At 38.9% G+C, this 8,117-nt stretch overlaps 1 long non-coding RNA gene across 1 annotated transcript in view; it reads left to right on the plus strand.

Moving 5' to 3' along the window:
- The window catches only part of LOC143670017 (uncharacterized), a 92,065-nt gene extending 87,289 nt beyond the window's left edge, over window positions 1–4,776 (plus strand). The window contains exon 5 of the long non-coding RNA XR_013169208.1: window positions 4,675–4,776. This is a non-coding gene — a long non-coding RNA (uncharacterized LOC143670017). The remainder of the gene's footprint in view (window positions 1–4,674) is intronic.
- The last annotated feature ends 3,341 nt before the right edge of the window (window positions 4,777–8,117 follow it).

Genomic DNA, 8,117 nt, shown 5'->3' on the forward strand with positions numbered 1-8,117 from the left:
ATGGTAGAAAGTGGAAGGCTGGGGCATGTATGATACCAGAAGGAAAGACAGAGGATAAAAGCTGGGGCTGTATAACTTAGCAAAGCTAAAGTGGACAATGATGGTGATTAATGTACACATCTAAGAAAGTTTATAAGTGAGGGAGAATAAATGAATGTCTCTATTGCAAGGTGTTAAAAATGGGATGAAAAAATTGGTGAAAGTATTTGGAAATCATATATCTGATAAAGTTTTAATATCCTGCCAATCAACAAGAAAAAGACGAATAACCCAATTTTACAAATAGGCAAAGGACCTGAACAGACATTTCTCCCAAGAGAATGGCCAATAACCACATGAAAGATGTTCAACGTCATTAGTCATTAGGGAAATTCCCATCAAAAGCACAATGAGATGCCACTTCCAACGACTAGAATGGCTATCAATAAAAAAAATAAAAAAACAGAAAATAACAATTGTCAGTGAAGAGGCAGGGAAACTGTAACCCTTTCAATTGCTGGTGGGAATTTAAAATGATGCAGCTATTATCATAAATACTTTGGCAATTCCTCAAAAGTTAAACATAAATTACCATATGACCCAGCAATTCCACTCCTCCATCTATGCTCCAAATAACTGAAAACAGGGACTCAGAGATGCTTGAATGTTATGCTTACAGCAGCATTATACACAAAAGTCAAAAGATGGAAACAACCCAAGTGTCCATAAACAGATGAATGGATAAATAAAATGTGGAAAACACATGCAATGGAATATTATTTGGTCATAAAAAGTAATGAAGTAGTAATAAATGGATGAACCTAGAAAACATTGTTACATGGAATAAGAGAGGCAAACAAGACAAATATTGTTTGAGTCTACTGATATGAAATATGTAGAATAAGCAAATTCATAGAAACAGAAGGCAGGTTAGCTCTTACCAGAGGACATGAGTGGTTGGGCAAAGGAGTCATTACTTAATGGATAGAGTTTTTGTTTGGGGTGATGAAAAAATTTGGTAATGGAGGATATAGATGCTAGCAACATTGTAGATGTAATTGATGCCACTAAATTTTATGCTTAAAAATGGTTAGAATGACAAATTTTATGTTTTATAAATATATATACACATATGTTACCACAATCTTCTTTTAAAAAAGACTCAACCATAAAAAAATACATTTAGAATATGGAAAAAATAAGACATGAACTGATATTTCACTGAAGAGGATCTACAGATGGCAAATAAGCACATGAACAACATCATTAGCCTTTGAGGAAATGCAAACTAATACCACAGTGAGCTATCATTACACACCTATCAGAACGGCTAAAATAAAAAAAAGTGACAATACCTAAAGACAGTGAAGATGCAGAGACACAGGATCACTCATACATTGCTGGTGAAAATGGAAACAAATACTCTGGAAAACAGTTTTGCTGCTACTTATAAAACTAAACACCTAATTACCACATGACCCAGCAATTTCACTGTTGAGCATTTATCTTAAAAAAATGAAAGCTCTGTTCTCACAAAAACCTGTCTATGAATGTTCACAGCAGCTTTGTTCATAATAGCCCCAAATGGAAAATGGATGACCTTCAATGGGTGAATGAGTAAACAAACTTAGTAGATTGGTATCATGGAACACTACTCAGCAATAAAGAGGAACAGACTACTGAAACACACAACAGCTTGGATGATTCTCTGAAGTATTATGCTGAATGCAAAATGCCAATCTCCAAAGGTTACACACTTTATGGTTCCACTTATTTAACATTCTTGAAATGACAAAATGACAGAAATAGAGGTTAGTAGTTGCCAGACGCTAAGAACAGTGGGGAGGGAGTAGAGTACAGAGGTGAATATGGTCATAAAAGGGCAACACAAGGAATGTTTGTGGGATGGGTCGGTGGTGGATACACAAACCTACAGAGGTGAAAAAATTGGAAGGAACTAAATACACACACACACAGAGTCAAACAGGGGGCAGCTAAATGAGATTGGTGGATTGCATCAGTGTCCATATCCTGGTTGTGTTAGTGTGTTACAGCTTTTAAGATGTTACTATTGGAGAAAGCAAGGCATAAGGTACCTGGAATCTGTCTTATTTCTTTTAAAAATGCATGTGAATCTATAATTATTTTCAAGTGAAAAGTTTAACTTAAAAAGTGCCCTGCTGGGACTTCCGGAGAAGATGGCGGCTTAGTAAGACGCGCGGGTCTTAGTTCCTCCTCCAGAAAAGCAACTAAAGAAACAGAAACAATACGAAACAGCTCCCGGAGTCACGACAGAGACCAAAAAGACAGCGTACCCCATTCTGGAACAGCTGAATGGGCAGGGAGAATCTGCTGCGGTGAGCTACCCGAGGGGCGCGCGTTTTCCCGGCCGGGGCGGCTGGCGACTGGGGTCCCCTCCACGCACGTAGCTCCCCGGCCTGACTGGGAACGTTGGATAGCGGGGCCCTCCCGTCACGCTTGGCGTTTCGGGCCAGCTGGGCAATTAGGACCGGCACTCTCCCAAGCCGCGGCGGCCAGCGACCCCCACCTCCACGCGCGGTTTCCCGGGCGGACTGCGGTGCAGACAGACGAGCGCCACGAGCGCCACCTACTGGGCAGGAAAAGAAAAACAGAGCCCAGAGATTTCACAGAAAAAGCTTTCAACCAGCTGGGTAACACACCCAGGGAAATCTGATCAAATGCCCAGACACCAGCAGAAAATAATGGATGACGCTCGGAAAATTGAAGATATGGCCCAGTCAAAGGAACAAACCAATAGTTCAAATGAGATACAGGAGCTGAGACAACTAATGCTGAATATACGAACAGAAATGGAAAAATTCTTCAAAAACCAAATTAATAAATTGAGGGAGGACATGAAGAAGACATGGGCTGAACAAAAAGAAGAAATAGAAAATCTGAAAAAACAAATCACAGAACTTATGGGAGTGAAGGACAAAGAAGAAAAAATGGAAAAAACAATGGATACCTACAATGGTAGATCTAAAGAGGCAGAAGCTACAATTAGTGAACTGGAGGATGGAACATCTGAATTCCAAAAAGAAACAGAAACTATAGGGAAAAGAATGGAAAAACTTGATCAGGGGATCAGGGAACTCAAGGACAATATGAACCGCACAAATATACGTGTTGTGGGTGTCCCAGAAGGAGAAGAGAAGGGAAAAGGAGGAGAAAAACTAATGGAAGAAATTTTCACTGAAAATTTCCCAACTCTTATGAAAGACCTAAAATTACAGATCCAAGAAGTGCAGCGCACCCCAAAGAGATTAGACCCAAATAGGCGTTCTCCAAGACACTTACTAGTTAGAATGTCAGAGGTCAAAGAGAAAGAGAGGATCTTGAAAGCAGCAAGAGAAAAACAATCTGTCACATACAAGGGAAACCCAATAAGACTATGTGTAGATTTCTCAGCAGAAACCATGGAAGCTAGAAGACGGTGGGATGATATATTTAAATTACTAAAAGAGAAAAACTGCCAACCAAGACTCCTATATCCAGCAAAATTGTCCTTCAAAAATAAAGGAGAAATTAAAACATTCTCAGACAAAAAGTCACTGAGAGAATTTGTGACCAAGAGACCAGCTCTGCAAGAAATACTAAAGGGAGCACTAGAGTCAGATACGAAAAGACAGAAGAGAGAGGTATGGAGTAAAGTGTAGAAAGAAGGAAAATCAGATATGATATATATAATACAAAAGCCAAAATGGTAGAGGAAAATATTATCCAAACAGTAATAATACTAAAAGTTAATGAACTGAATTTCCCAATCAAAAGACATAGAATGGCAGAATGGATTACGACCCAGCAATACCTCTGCTAGGTATCTACTCAAGGGACTTAAGGGCAAAGACACAGATGGACATTTGCACACCAGTGTTTATAGCAGCATTATCTACAATTGCAAAGAGATGGAAACAGCCAAAATGTTCATCAACAGACGAGTGGCTAAACAAACTGGCGTATACCTATGATGGAATATTATGCAGCTTTAAGACAGACTAAACTTATGAAGCATGTAATAACATGGATGGACCTAGAGAACATTATGCTGAGTGAGTCTAGCCCAAAACTAAAGGACAAATACTGTAAGGTCCCACTGATGTGAACCGACATTTGAGAATCAGCTTGGAATATATCATTGGTAACAGAGACCAGCAGGAGTTAGAAACAGGGTAAGATAATGGGTAATTGGAGCTGAAGGGATACAGACTGTGCAACAGGACTAGATACAAAAACTCAAAAATGGACAGCACAATAATACCTAAGTGTAATGTAACTATGTTGGAACACTGAATGAAGCTGCACCTGAAATATGGTTTTTTGTTTGTTTGTTTGTGTGTTTATATCTTTTGTTTTTGTTTTTTTCTTTTTCCTTTTTATATATATATATTATTAGTATTATTATTTTAATTCTCTTCTCTATATTAACATTCTATATTTTTTTCTGCTGTTTTGCTAGTTCTTTTCCTAAATCGATGCAAATGTACTAAGAAATGATGATCATACATCTATGTGATGATACTAAGAATTACTGAGTGCATTTGTAGAATGGAATGATTTCTAAATGTTGTGTTAATTTCTTTTCTTTTTTTTTGATTAATAAAAAAATTTAAAAAAAAAAAAAAAGTGCCCTGCTGGGACTAACCAGTGTTCTTAAATCAATATTCAACACAGGGGAAATTGAACTGAGGATGATGATGATGAAGATGATGAAGACCTGTGAAAATGACAATGATGACAGTTATTTATGGCGATGCTAATGGTCATTTACCAAGTTATCACTGTGGGCTGCCCAATAGCTGAGACTTTGTTTTAGTCACTGTTATATCCCCAAAGGCTCGAACAGTGCCTGATTCATAGTTGGCATGGAACAAATATTTTTTTAATAAATAAATGAAAAATTCTGTAAGATGCTTAGGATTATTCTTACATTTCAGATGAGAAAGCTGGGACTTAAGGAGTCACACAACTTCCAAGTAGAGAAGCCAGAATTAGCTGACCACAAAATCTGTGCTAGTAATAACTAAATCACACAGTTTCCCAAAATGCTAGCATAGCTCTCTATAAAACAAACATAAATATTCTTTATTTTAGCAGTAATCACTTTAACCGCCCAGCATCTTTCAACTGAATTTCATGACAGTTCCTAATTTAGTTCTTATTTATAGCAATGCATCATCAGCCCTCCTCCTAGGTCTTATTGTTCTCTAAGCATCATGGTGAAAGTTATTATTAGTGTCACTGTATATTAAGGGAAAAGGAGAAACAGAGGAGTTTCATGTGTGGTCAGAAAATCTACCAATTTCTAAAGTATTTTAAAGCACGTTAGGCACTATGGAAATTTCCATCATTTTTTGAGAATATGCTTAGGACTCTTACTCTATGGATTTGTATGATTTCAATTTAAACTGGCCACACATAACTCTGCAAATGGTTCCACTGTTACGCAGTGGGGGAAAAGACCACTTAGAAAATAAATACTTTTGATGTGCAGAATAAACTGGATGGAAATTCTCCAAAATGTCAGAAGTCTTTATCACTAGGTAACTCCTCTTTACATTTTTCTGCATTTACCAAATTTTCTACTAGGAGTGTATATTACTTTTGCAATATAACATATTAAAGATAAGAAAATGCATGATCTAGGTCACAGCTTTACAACCAAATTTTTTAATTGAAAAAAAAAAAGATATTCTGTAATACCTTAGTCCAGGTTCTCTAGAAACCAGAACAGAGGACAAAACTTTCATGTTATCATTTGTTGGGGAGAGCAGTCCCTAGCAGTGAGGGAAAAGGGGAAGAAGGATGAACGGATACCAAAGCATGAGCTATTGAGCTGGTCACACACACAGCTGATGTTTTCTTTTTATAGGATGTTTTCAGAGGGGTTGAATAAGCTATGCATCCATAAGGGGTAGGAAGGGAGAAGAATTTGTTCATCTCCCATCTCCCACTGGTCAAGGTTTGCCCCATAGGATGTCAGCTCTTCATCTCCTCATCTTACTGGGATATCTCCAGGCAGCCATTGGGAAAGCCAAATCCCAAGTCAGCAGTGGCAGCTTGGAGCCAGGGCAACATCTCCTGCCTACCTGCAGCCTCGAGGGCCTGGCCAGGTGAGACAGGGAGGATGTGAACGTTCCAAGAGGTTCCTAACATCTCTTGCCTCTGCTGCACCAGGGAATATCAAGCAGGAGTTCAGCAGAAGGTGCAGCAGCCAGGAGCCACAGGAATAGCCATCAGGGAAGACTGACCAACTGAGCTGGTGGAGTATCACATGGCACTGCTGTCATCACGAGGTGATGATGATGATTGACAAGGTTCCCTGCAACAAAGACAGAAACTTCCTCTCTGGGGATGGTGGTTGTTCCGTAGGCACAGACAGAGCAGCTCCTTGTGCAGTACTCCCACAACAGACACGCAACATGTGTTATCAACAATGGTGCTTCTTTAGTGTTTCAACGAGTAAATAACTGAGAGTCGCAGTTCAATGCTGTATGTATCTTTTGACAGTGATAATTTGATCACATCTTGTGTCGTGTTTTCAATGAGCACATAAAAGTCCATCTTACTGCTTGCTGCAGAGAAAAACAGAGCAATATTTGCAGGTGGCATTCACTGAGATACAGAAATTACACTTGCCCAGCAAGATGTACGTGGGTGCTGCTCAGACTTATTAGTACCATCCTCCATCCATGTCGGGCTCTGCAGTGCACCTCTCCAGGGGCCACCATTCACAGAGATTGGATGGAGTTGTGCAAGATGGCAGCCTTGTCCAGGCCTCTGACCATACCTCATATCAACAGAGTGAAGACCAGGACTCCGATGTAGGAAATGAAATTTTCTCACAAACTGCGGTTACAGTGAAACGAGAGCAAGAGAAAACAGGAAGGATGGTAAGTAACATTCATCAGGACCGTCATGCAGCTTACACTAGGATTGCCCTGGTGCTTTTGGTCTTAAGGTGAGTGTATTCCTGTTTTTGCACTTGATGAAAATGACATATTGGAATTCTGAAGAAGTTTCCAAAAAGCAAAATATAATTTCCTGCAACATATTTCACTTTTGTAAACAGTCCCCCCCACCACTTTCTACTGTCTCTGGATGAAGAGACTGCAGATAGTTTTCACGCAGGCACAGGACGTAGAAACACAGCTCAGTGAAAGACAAAAGGATAGCTGCAAAGGAAAATAGGCTTGATTGTCTATGGTGTATGAAATACACAAATTATACAGGCCCATCTGTCTGCAGCCTCTGATAAAATTTTTCATTCTCACCTTTTGATAGAAATCATTCATATACCTAAAGCACATTACCATATGTTACAATAAATCTCAAATTTACAGGAACTGGCAAAGAGAATAAAGGGCACTGTTGTTATCATTTGCATTTTGATTTCTGCCTTCAAATTCCTTAAAATTTAGTTATGAAGGGACTTGGAATCTTCCAGGGATTAAACATGACCATGAGCCTGTGGTTTTAGCTCTTCCTCAGATAAGGTAATTTTTTTAATGACTGAGTGGTTTGGTATTGGGTCAGTGACAAAGGGGCATGAGGTGGGGTGTGGGAGAAGTTCTCAAGTATAGAGGTCAAAGTGAAAATAAAAGAAGTGGAAGGAGGGACAAGACAAGAAATAAGAAAGAAAAATGTCTGAAAAAAATGAGATAAATCATTTCTGAAGAGTATGTCTTTAGTTTACCTATACATGCAATAAATATTTATTAGTCACTTCTATGTGCCAAGGATGGTTCAAGAAGCTGAAGACAGATCAGTGAATAAAGCATGTCTCCTTGGCACTTACATAACTAGTGGTTCTGCTGACAGACCCATTTAGGAAGTTGTATCAAGACTGAAGCTACCACATCCTATTTAGCTAAACCTTTGAAACTGTTTGGAGTATTTAGTATCATCACCTAGGTGAGAGACATAAATCAAGATCTGTCTCCTAAGATCTAAAAACTGAGATACTTCACAATGTCTGCTATGAGAATAGCCATATAGGACTGGGAATTTGAAGAGAATAGATCAAATAATCACACTCAGCAGCAGATTAGAGTCACCTCAGGAACTTTTCAGGCAAGATAAAATTGGCATGGTTATACTAACAATGGTGACATTTG

Source organism: Tamandua tetradactyla, chromosome 26 (genome assembly GCF_023851605.1).
Source record: "Tamandua tetradactyla isolate mTamTet1 chromosome 26, mTamTet1.pri, whole genome shotgun sequence".
In the NCBI taxonomy this organism is placed as follows: Eukaryota; Metazoa; Chordata; class Mammalia; order Pilosa; family Myrmecophagidae; genus Tamandua; species Tamandua tetradactyla.